Raw genomic sequence first — 12,252 nt, forward strand, 5'->3', positions numbered from 1 at the left:
GCGCCCCCTTCTCTTCTTATTCCAGCCTTTTGGCCGAGAGATCGCGGAAGCTTTGCTCCTCTTCGGGCGGGGCCGAAGCGAAGGGAAAGCCGGAGTATTTTACGGCATCACTTTGCAGTTATAACTGGGATTCTTTTTGCGAGGAAACGTTGCCTGCTAAAGCTGCTTTAACCCCTCGTAATATAATAATTAGATTTCTGGATCCAATGGTGGCAACTTCCAGGAAACGTGCACAGGATTTGGGTAAGGTGACCAGATTTTCAGATTGGTAAAGAGGGACACCTTTGAACGGGGGGGGGGGGGGGGGGCGGCTTCATTAAAAATTTTATACGGAGCAACAAAAATTTTCATACAACGCAAAAATAGTATTGTAATATTTTTTTTATTTCAACATAACTACAATTTACAAATATAAATTGTAACTGTTGCCAAACATCAAAATTTTGATCACGTGACCATGAGAATGCTGCAACGGTTGCTAAGTGTAAAAATGGTCGCTAAGTGTGAAAAATGGTCATCAGTCACTTTTTTCAATGCCATTGTAACTTTGGTCACTATACCACCTTTCTTGCCACAGTTCTTAAGTGAATCTTAAGTGAAGATGTTATATCTTAAGTGAATCTTAAGTCTTAAGTGAAGATGTTATACAGTAGAACCTCTGGTCATGAACGCTTCTGACAAAAATATTCACATCCCCCCCCACCCCTGCTGCTGATTTCCCCTTCTGCACCATTTTTTTTGTAAGCGCCAAATTTCCAAAATTAGGTTTGATTCATGACCAAATCAGTTTGCGACCAAAGTTATGGAACGAATTATGGTTGTGACCAGAGGTTCTACTGTATTCATGCCTTTACATACTCTATATCACCTCAAAATGTTGCACAGCCTTCATAAGTTTCTAATACAGATAAAATTAAATACAACATCAAAACCATAAAAAAGTAAAATTAACCTGGCTGGAAAATCCTATGCCTGTCTTGCTATTATTACTGACACATTTGCTGCAGTATTTGATGGCTAAAAGAAAAAAAAATTGTTAAAGTGTGTATTATGTTCACTGCCATGTCTTGTCTGCTGCGTTGATTTTGAATTCATTAAAAGAGCTTATTTTACATCAAATCCCTCTCATATTATTCTCCTATGTTCAATAAACCCTAAGAGACAGCATACTATACTGTACTGTACATCCCTGCTGCCCCAGGCATAATCTCACAAGAGTGATCCACATTCCTTTCCTTCACATACTGATTTTCCAAAACTGGCATTTGTGTTTTGTTGTACTAATCTAATGGATTAGATATACTGGGGGCGGGAGACAGAGGTCAGCAAATAGTAAAAAAAAAAAAAAAACAACTAAGTGGGATCAGTTTAACTAGGTCACATAAACATGGTAAATGCATTATTTATATCTGCAGGATGCATGGAAAACAGGGTTAATAGCGATGAATTATTAAATTGAAGATGCCTATGAATATCCCTTGTTTTGGTTACTTGCTTTTAATTTACTTGACAATATTTAACTGAGCTAAATCATTGTAAAAGGAAATTCTACAGTTCCTAAAAGCAAAGTTCCTAAATCAGATTTTGAAATTCCCTGGTCTTTTAAGGAAAAGTTCTAATGTTTATAATAATTTCATAGGAATAATATCCCCACAGGAGTCTCTGCCTCTTCCCCCGAAGAGCATACCGCATCGTGCAAAGCTTTAAGAAATTCCCCGGGGATCCCCATCCGGCTTTTAGCCAGAAAAAGTTTTTTTCCTTCTCTCAAGTCGCGCAACAGTTCTCAGCAAAGCGCCTCAAAGTTACAGGTTGCTTTAAATCGCCTTTCAGCGATTCAGCTTGTCCGCGGACAGGACCGGCAGCCTATTTCTGCGGAGCCTCAATTTCGCTCTTACATATCCCGCGTTTACAAGATTTTCTCCGGAGCTGATCACCCTGATCCAACCTGACAGCAAGCTCCACCGAGCTCAAGGAGTGATAGCCCGGCGCCTAATACTTGCAGGACAAACTGGTGGAATCCCGGACACGACTTTCCACTGCAAAAAAACCATTCCCCAAAGCCAGAGCACCGGAAAACCTTTCACAACAAGCAGCAAATAACTAAATACTTTCACTCCTCGGAGCGTTCGCAACTTCACTCCTTCCAATTTCTCGGCCCGGGAGGCTTGCCGGGCTCCGCCTACCCCGGGCCCCCATTGGTCTAGCGGGCCGAAGAACGCACGCACACACACACACACACACACACACACAGGCAGATGTCACACAAGGGCCCTTCAAAGACTAAACTTTTTTTTTACTGGTGGGGAATTAAAACTCCCCTTTTCCTCAATGGGAAATCATATTCAGACAAAGAAAATTATTAAAAATATCCTTTCCTTTCTGAAGCCTGGCTCTTTCTCTGCACCTATATTGGGAGGGGGGAAATAGGGGAAATGCAAGCAGCGAGGCCAGCCTGCCCCCTTCTTGTCTCCCACCCACCTCCTTCCCAACGGGACAAGAAGGTGGAGGGCTGGTCTTGCAAACGGGGATCAGCGCACTCGCCACCTCCCCCTCCCCCAGGAGGAGCTCTGCAGCGGGACAGACAAATGGAAGGGGAGATCACCCCTTCCTCCTCCGAGCCCCCAAACCCCGTCTTCCCTGGCCTGCACCCCTGCGCCCAGGATCTTTTGGGTTTGGGGATAATCTGAATGGGTGGAGCGGGGGATCCCCAGGGCGGAGGCCTCCCGGTGCAACGGTCTTCCGCAGCTCCGGAGCGAACCTTTGCCTTCCCCGCCCAGGATTGCAAGGCTGGAGGCCTTGGCAGCAGCCACCCCCACCCCCAGCCGGCCAACCCTCGCCCGTACCATGAGCGGCGGGACCTGCACAGTTCCTCTCCTCCCCAGCGCCGTCCTGTGGGCGTGCGAGCGCTGGGTGCGAGCGCTGAATGGCCGGCCGGCCCGGAAGGCTGCCGGCAGGGCTCGGCCGCCATTCAGTGACACATGTTTCGCTGAATGGCGGCCGAGGGGCATGCTAAAGTGCCGGCATGACTTTGAAGTGCTGGCTTGCCTTCCGCGTGGGCTGACGTGGAAGGCAAGCCAGCACTTCAAAGTCATGCCGGCACTTTAGCATGCCCCTTGGCCGCCATTCAGCGAAACATGTTTCGCTGAATGGCGGCCGAGTTCTAAACTGTCGGCATGACTTTGAAGTGCCGGCTTGCCTTCCGTGCGGGCCGACGTGGCAGGCAAGCCAGCACTTCAAAGTCATGTTGGCACTTTAGCGTGCCAGCAGGCAGGGCTGGAGCGAGCGAGCAAGCGTGCTCCATCCCAGTGGGTGCATGAGTGGAGCACTTTTCCAGCGCTCCTGTGCCTGGAGAGCTCCGTCTGCATATGAGCCCGGGATCCGCTGCTTGCGCTCCCTTGCTCCACCCCGCCACCCGCCTTCCCTATCTAGGGGCTCCTCCAGCAGAAGTAGCAGAGTCGCGGTGAGCACCGCTCTGCCTTCCTCCGTGCTCTTCCCGCCCGGACACCCAAAGCCTCCCAGCCCGCCCGGCCTGGGGCGAGTCAGCTGCAGTGCAGCAGGCGGCGATCCCACCACCATCTGCCCGCTCACTCGCCCCGCACGTCACTTACTCTGAGTTCGGAGAAGAAGAAGCGGTGACCCCAGGTGGCTCTTTTTGTGGAGGCTTTCCCATGGATTGTCCGGAAGTAGGGCTAGAAAGGCGAGCTCGCTCCCCCGCTCATCCGCCCTCTCACTCGCTATGCTACCCCGCCCATGCAAGCAGCAGCAGATGGGCGTAGGAGCCAGTCGAAGAAGGCACCAAAATTAAGCGGGATCTTTTGGGAATGGCCCGGGACGCGGGAAAAATTATGAGAAGGTGTGCCTGTACCGCCAAATGCAGTATGTCTGGTCACCTTAGATTTGGGTAGGACTATGTAGGAGACACTATGGAGTCTCGTTTTTTCATTGCTTCCTTTTGGAAAACTGGTTTATTCCTCTACCGGCTCCAGGGGCGAAGTCCATATTTATTTACCTCTTTACCAGGCTTTAACCTGAGGTAAAAGTCAGTTCCCCACAGGATTTGCTGTGAGAGCTATGTGAATTGGCTTTAGTCTGGGTGTGGCTTAGCTATTCTGAATTCAGAGTTCGTTCCCTCTACCAGTCAAGAGGTACGTGGGTATTGTTTGTATCATGTTTTTTCTATTTTGTAGATAAATACGTTTTTTTTCTATATTACGAATCCTGCTCAATGCTTTGAATATGTGCTGGGTGATTCTCAAATAAACTAACAGGTTATGGGCCCAGATCCTACCCAGCCAGGCCATGCACAATCAAACTGAAAAAAAGGCTCAACACAGAACTGTAATCAAGCTGAGAGATTGCCTGTGTTATAAACAAAAGGAAACAAGACAGAGAAGGCTTGCAGGATGACTGTTGATTTCAAGGAGAGCTCTCTGCCTTGATTGGAACAGAAGAATTATCATATTTGGGCTGTAAAAATGTAATGCTTTCTGAAGCTAAGGAGTTCTGGGATATCATCATTAATCCACCCCAGGGGCCATTAGCAGCTGCACATCAATGCTGGCATGATAAGTTTGGAAGATGAACAATTCTTAAATGTAGCTGATTTAAAAACAGCAAAGGAGATTGGGCTGAAATATGAGTGCAGTTATTGAGACAATTGTACATACAATATAGTGCAATTATTGAGACAATTGTTCAGACGCCAGCTGCTGCTACAAAAGAGCATAGAAAAGCATCTGCTGCACATGCAGGCAATTTGACATGGTGAGTTTGACACCCATGATCTATAGGATCTGGGTTGTTCTTGGGAAGAAAAAAACAGATAATCATTGCTTACCCATGACACATTTAGTAATTTGAAATATGGAGAGTACTGAGAAAGATCTGTGGCCTTTACAGTGTCCCCACACTCATGTGATTTATGGGGCTTGGCAACTGATGCCCATTTACGGCAGTGTCCTGTAGTCATAAAATTGTCATTATCAACCCATTTGCTCATTGGCTTCCAGCAAGCAGTTCAATGGGGAAGTCAGCAGGAAGTCACAAGTGGCTGTAATGTGACATTGCATTTAATGACAGAGTGATTTTGCTTAACAATGATAGCCCAAATTGACATCATAAGTTGGCATAGTCACATGATATTTCACTTAAAGACTGTGATACTTAGTGATTGTTACAGGACTACCTGAAATGTTCTGACCTAGGCTACCCAAGAGTATGTGAAAACTCTTTGTCCTGACAAAAAACCCTTTTATTAATTTACCATCATTACCCTAATTCTGTGTCTCTGGGCACTTGGAGGTGTTTCTGGCGCATTCTTGCCAGCCCTGGCTCTTTTAACACCATAATCGCAGGAAAATCCCTCCCATCACGGTTTGATTTTGCTTTGTGAAGCTTTGTGCCAAGAAAGTTCTGTGCTGTTTTCCTTTCTCTCCCCCCCTCCAGCTGTCCATCTCAGCTTTCATGTTCTGACCTAGGCTTCCCAAGAGCATGCAGCAAACTTTGTCCCGCCAAAAACCCCTTTCATTAATTTACTGTGAATTCTGCTCATTAACATCCAACAAAGTCAGTCAAGGGAGGATTTACAGTCACATACCTTTTCTGACTTGGAGAGCTGACAGGCTGATATTTGCAAAACTTAGCAAGGAGAGTTACGAACCAATTAAGTGGAGTAATTGTCTCCTGCAAACTCCACTCTCCTTTCGCTCCTCTTTTATTTTCTCTGGGAGGGCCATTCATCATCCACCTGTGGCCTTACTCCCAAGTCGATTCATTTTTTAGCTGTTCCCTTCATCTGGCAACTTTGCGCATGTGCACACTGGGAACAGGCCAAGAGCCAAGGTGGCGCAGTGGTTAAAATGCAGCACTGCAGGCTACTGCTAGATCAGCAGGTCAGCGGTTCAAATCTCACCGGCTCAGGGTTGACTCAGCCTTCCATCCTTCCGAGGTGGGTAAAATGAGGACCCAGATTGTTGGGGGCAATATGCTGACTCTCTGTAAACCGCTTAGAGAGGCCTGAAGGCCTATGAAGCGGTATATAAGTCTACTGCTATTGCTATTGCTATTCATCTGCCTCACTGATGTTTGGCTCTGAAGGCAGTTGATAACTGGCATATGGCTCTGGCCCCTTCTCTGCCTCCGACACAGAGCCCTCATCAGAGCCTTTCCCAGAATCTAGCACTGGCCCTTGTTCCTCCCCAACTTCCTCACTGTCCAAACAGCTGTGACTACCATAATACTAATTCTGGAATATATGCTAATTGAATATTCTCTGTTGATGTCAGCCTTTGCTTCGCTGCTGCTTCAGCTGCCATTGAAACGGGGGGGGGGGGGGCTTGGTATTTGGGAGGGGAATCATTATGTGCTGGAGGAGTGTTTTAGAAGCTGTCCTGACCGTCTCTCTGCGCATGTGGAGAAAGGAAGTTTCCCGCCAAGGCTAACTGTCCAGCATTCCAGCCTGATGATGTTTTTTGAAGATATCTCCCACCTGACAGTTGGGTGAATTATTATTGGACTATGGAATGGGGTGCCAAGGGGAGGGGATTGCATTATGCATGATATCCATTGCTTTCGCGCCAATTTACCCAGACTCAGCTTTGCATTGCTACTTATCGTTTGTAATTAGTAAAAGTACACTTAATTCTAAGTAATGGAGTTGAGTGGTTTCTTTCCTGATTATTAAATGAAGCAGCACCTGACAGTTCCTATTATCTGTAATGGTAGAACTATCTTTTAAAAAATCTTAATGAGTGTGTTAAGACTACCTATGATTAGTGCTATTTGCTCATAACACAGTATTTCTTTCAGTAACTTCAAGAAATATTAATTTTCACACAAGATACCATATTTTTTCTTCTACCTCTCTATAGATACCTCTGTTTAATTTTTTTAGGTATCTTAAATAAATTGCATGGATGTTCATGTGTGAACATGTGTGTGTGTTTTTACAATTCTGTCAAACTCAGGCCTGGGGGCCAGATCGGGCCTGGGAGGTGTGTAGATCTGGCCCGCAGGGCCACCCTGGAAACAGCAAAGGACCTACTTGCAGTGCCTCTGCCAGCAAAAATGGAGTTCAGGAGGGCCATGCGTGACCCTCACAAGATCCGTGCACAACCCTTGCAAGCTCCATTTTTGCTGGGAGAGGGTTGCTGGAGGTCATTGCAGCCAAAAATGGAGCTCGGGAACCTGTTTTCACTGACAGAGTGCTCAGGCCACCACAAGTACCCCTGACACAACTGACTTTGAGCTGGCCCTGTCCACCCCTGCCCCAGTCCCCCGAGTCAAACACATCCTGGATGTGGCCCTCATTGAAATAGAGTCCCCCCCCCCGGTTTAAAATTATACATATGCTAAAAAATTTCAAATGTAGTTTATAGTAAACTGGAATTTATTCAGCTTTTTAAAAGTATGGGGGGCATTATCCTATCTATCTTATTTCTTGTGCCATGTCCTTCTTGATAACTATCTCTTGAAGAAACACTTTCCATGGCAGTCCTTTTGTGAGTTCATCCACAACATATTTCCCAGCAAAACATGATTATCTACATTTGAATTCTTGTGCTCTCTGCATTAAACTACCCTTGTTATCTGTATATATTATATGGATTATACTGAATCAGATATACGAATTGAGCAAAACAATTTCTACTATAGTTTTTTTAAAACTCCCCTATAAAAATTAAATTCAGTGTCAAAGTTCCTACTAACAAGCCCAAGCAAATCAGAACCCTGAGACTCAGAACTCTCTCAAATAATTTCTTTATTGGGCACATCATATTGGCACGATTAAATGTAAAATCAACTCTGAATATTTCCTGTGGTTTCAGTATAATTAAAATAGTATATGATGCCCTCCTCAAGTGTCACAGGTCACATTGTCCAATTAGGTTCATTGGCGGGCTCCCTAGGCACTCCTCTCCATTTCTATCCAACACCTGTGGAGATGATCTTGGTTCCCACTAGATAGAGTGGTGTGTCTGGCAGTGAATTCCTTCCCCTTCCCATACTGTGTCAACTTGAGAACCAACAAAATGGCTTCTGCAGGTTCGGTTTGAAGTTGACAGTTGGATCTCCTCTTAGTGAATCAGAAGTACCTGGAAAACATAAAGTACAGACAGGTTAAGTCCCTATTAGCAACCCCTCCCATCACTAGGTTGTTCCTTTGGCTTCTGAAGAATTTCTTAATTAACTTATCTGCTCTTATCTTGTTACTCTTCACTCAGGTAGCTTCTGATGGGATAACCCTTCCATTGCACTAGGTATTGCAGGTTTCCCTTATATAGTCTAGAGTTTTAAGATCCTTTGTGCTTCATAAGAGTTTCTCCTTCCACTACAATAGGGCTGGAGTTACCCGAGCTAATGGCCTCAACTTTGATTCAATTATTGGTTTCAACAAGCTACTGTGAAAAACTGGATGCACTTTTGCTAGCAGACATTTCAGCTCTACCGTGACTGGGTTGATGATTCTTACAATGGGGAAAAGTCCTGTAAATTTAGGTCTCAGGTTTTTTTACGGCAAGTTTGAGAGATATACTTTCTCTCCTATGTGAAATGGTCTCTTTGGGGATTGTTTTTTATTTGCTTGCTTTTTTTGTGTTAATGCTTGTTTCACATTTCCCCATGCACTCTGCAGTGAATCTATCCATTCTGTCAGGCTCATTGATGAAGGGGGTTCCTCAGACATGGGGATGAACTCTACCTCTGTGGCTACCTTGAAAGGAGTGAGCCCTGCACTGCTGTGCATGGCATTGTTGTTTGCAACATCAGCAAAGAACAGTAGGACATGCCAGTTAGTTTTCTGGTAATTCACATAGCATCTCAAATACTGCTCTACCATTGCATTTGCATATTCTGCTACAGCATTTGTACTCAGATGAAAAGCTGAACTAAGCCCCTGGGACAGTGATGGCGAACTTTTTCGGCACCAAATGCCCAAACTGGAATGTGCAAATGTGCGCATGCCAGAGCATCACAAACCCGAAGATCAGCTGGCTGGTGCGTATGTGCGTGCCAGGCAGCTGGTGTTTGGGTTTCCTGCGTCCACCTGCACACCTGCCAGCTGATCTTCATGCATGCTGGTGCACTGGAAACCCAAAGACCAGTTGGCTGGCATGCACATGTGCACCGGCGAGCTGATCTTAGGGTTTTCAGCACTCTGGTGTGCGAAGAACAGCTGGCCAAATCGCATGCATGTACCAAAAACCAGAAGAGCAACTGGTGATGGCGCATGTGCCCACAGAGAGGGCTCTGCATGCAACTCTGGCATGCATGCCAGTTTCACCATCATTACCCAATTAGCTTAATAAACTCCCTCCAGAACTTGGCCATAAATTGAATCCCTCGATCTGATATGATTCTTTTTGGGACCCTGTGCAGTTGGTAAATATGTTTCAGGAACAGTTTCACCAGCTTATGAGCTGAAGGGAGCCTGGGACAGGCTATAAAGTGAGCCTGCTTGGAGAAAAGATCAACCACTGTCCAAACTACAGTGTTTCTTCCAGTGAGTTCTACTTTCTGGGAGTTCTACTAAAAAATCCATTGCTATCTCCTCCCAGGGTTGGGATGGCTTGGCTACCTGTTACAATAGTCCTGGAGATTTCCCTGGTCTTGTCTTTATTGCGGCACACACTGCACAACTTTTCACATAGCTCTCAATGTCTTTCATCCCTGACCAACAAAACTGCCTCCTCACCATGTGCCATGTTTTTAAAAATCCAAAGTGACTGCTTGTTTGGCATTGTGGCTTCTCTGCAGAACCTGGACTCAGAGGGTACTGGGGATGTACAACTTGGGGCATTTCCATGTCAGTCTGTTTCTGGAGATCAGGAGCTTTTCGTTTTCTTTAACCAGGGGTTGGTCTGAAACTCAACTTTGAGCTTCTGGGTTAGCTTGCCTCTGGGCTCAGTTGACCGTCTTTGAACCTGCCGCCTCATAGTGATTTGCGCTACCTTTTGTAGGAGGGGGATGATGGTGTTGACCACCTCTTCACAATTGCTTTTGTATTGCAGCATTTGAGATAGGTCATCAGCAGTTCTTTCCCCCAGGGATGTACTTTAGGATGAAATCAAACTGGTTAAAGTACTATACCCAACAAACTTATTTGGGTGAGTGTTTCCAAAGGATCCAAAGTGCCTCCCGATTTTTGTGATCAGTCCATACTTCAAATGGCACTTTGCTAACCTCTAGAAAGTGGCACCAGGTTAATAATGCCCAATGGATGGCATCAGCCCCCTTCCCTCACACTGCCCAACACCTTTCAGGGTCATGAGTTTTCTGGAGATGTATGTACATGGTTGTAGGTTTCCCACTCTATTTTTCTGTACCCACAGCTCCATCTCTGGTATCAGCCTGGATATCAAAAGGCTCCTCTGGGTTAGGGTGCTTTAGGACTGGTTCTTCCACAAACAGCTTTTTGAGCTTCTTGAATGTTCCCTGGCATTCTATAGTCCACTCTAGCAGTTGGCTGAGTCATGGCTTGACCCCCCCTACCTTTTCCTATCTTTAGCAGTTTGATAATAGGCAAGGCTTTCTTTGTGAAAGAAGGGATGAATTGCAGGTAGAAGTTTGCGAACCCCAGAAAGCTTTTCAGTTTCTTGCAGGTTTGAGAGGGTTTGCTACTCCAGGATGGCTTTTACTTTTCCTGGGTCCATCTCCACTTTTTTGCTTGATACTTGATACCCCAGATAGTCAAGATGGGTTTTGAGAAACACGCATTTAGATAGTTTGGCATACAGGTTTGCAGCTAGTTTTTTGAGTACCTGACGAACCAACCTTATGTGAGCCTCCATTATTTTGTTGAAGATGAAATCTAGATAAACTAGGACACCCTTGTACAGGTGATCATGCAGCATCTTATTAATCAGCTACATGAATATGGCAGGGGCCCTTGGAGCCCAAAAGGCATCTGTTTGAACTGGAAACTCCCCAGCAGGCAGTTAAATGCAGTCTTCTACTTGTCCCCTTCTTTGATTCTCACTCTATAATACATCTCTCCCAGGTCCAACTTAGTGAATATCTTTCCTTTTGCCAGGTGGTCCAACAGAACCTTCATTAGGAGGAGAGGGTACATGTTTTCCTCACATACACATCATTTATTCCCCTAAAATGAATGCATAATCTCATCATCCAATCTTTGTTTTCCTTGAACAGCACTGGGGCTTCCACATGGGATTTTGCCAGTTGGATGAAACCCCTGGCCTTCAACTTCCTTGGGGTCATGGAATACATCTTTGTCTTGGGGAGTTCAGCTCCCAGCAGGAGCTCAATTTCGCAGTTGATAGGGGAGGGGAAGCACATTACATTCTTTCTCACTAAACATCTCCACTAGGTCCTGATACTCTTTGGGAAACTCTTTCAGACATGAAAGGCAAGCAGGTTCCTCAAAGAACAAGTTTATAGGATATATCATATTGGCACAATCTGGTGAAAACTGACTTTAAAGGTTCCCATGCGGTTTTCACCTAATTAAAAGTAAAAGTCCACCCCTTTCCCAAATAGCCAATCACATGATCCAATTAAGGTGCTGTCCGGTTGCTTGGAAATGTCACTCCTCTCTCCAGCCACCTGTGGGAATGTCCTTGGTTCTCAGAGGAAACTATTTTGTTTTGGCTACAAAACTCCACTTATCTCTATTCCCCCCCATCCCTCATCACCATTGTGGCAACACTGAAGCCTCTAAGATTGCCTCAATTTGTCAGCTTCAGAGTTGACAGACTCACTGTCTTTGAACCCCGGCCACTGCTGGACAGCTCCTCCTTCTAGCTCACTTCGAGGGGGGAGAGGGCCTCTTCCTACTCTCTTTTTCCTGCCTCCCCCTTTCTATCAGATTGTTGGGCCCCACTTGTTTAGCCAGGACAATCCCAGGATTACTGCCTCAGTCATTTTTGCAGCTATTATGAAGCAGATAGTCTCCCAATGTTGGCCCATCTCTAGCCACACTGGCTCAGATAAGTGTATCACAGGAGACACTTTTATTAGTGATCTTCAACCTGCTTGAATATCATGGCTTGGGGCAGTTTCCTCACTTGGATTCCCAGCCTTAGCAGTGTTGGTAGCTAATTAGGCACTGGGTGCAGCCTGAGTCTATTAGGACATTCATCTCTCCCTGGACCCCTGACTTTGGCACAACAATTTTCATAGGAATTGCGAAGGGGCAGATGACTTCACTTACCTTACCATTGGGTCATGTTTGTCTTTGTTGTTGTAAGGGGTAGGTTGCTGGTCCCCTTGGGCCAGCATTCCCTCTCCCTTGCT

The 12,252-nt window shown here is 45.8% G+C and overlaps 1 protein-coding gene across 1 annotated transcript in view; it reads left to right on the forward strand.

Moving 5' to 3' along the window:
- The first annotated feature begins 3 nt into the window (after positions 1 to 3).
- FKBP9 (FKBP prolyl isomerase 9) overlaps positions 4 to 12,252 on the forward strand; it is a 59,934-nt gene continuing 47,685 nt past the window's right edge. Inside the window, exon 1 of the mRNA XM_087713061.1 lies at positions 4 to 243. The gene's annotated coding sequence lies outside the window, so the exon portion shown is untranslated. The remainder of the gene's footprint in view (positions 244 to 12,252) is intronic.

This window comes from Thamnophis sirtalis, unplaced genomic scaffold (genome assembly GCF_051295495.1).
Source record: "Thamnophis sirtalis isolate CommonGarterSnake01/CBP01778 unplaced genomic scaffold, rThaSir2_p1.2 scaffold_4, whole genome shotgun sequence".
NCBI classification, from domain to species: Eukaryota; Metazoa; Chordata; class Lepidosauria; order Squamata; family Natricidae; genus Thamnophis; species Thamnophis sirtalis.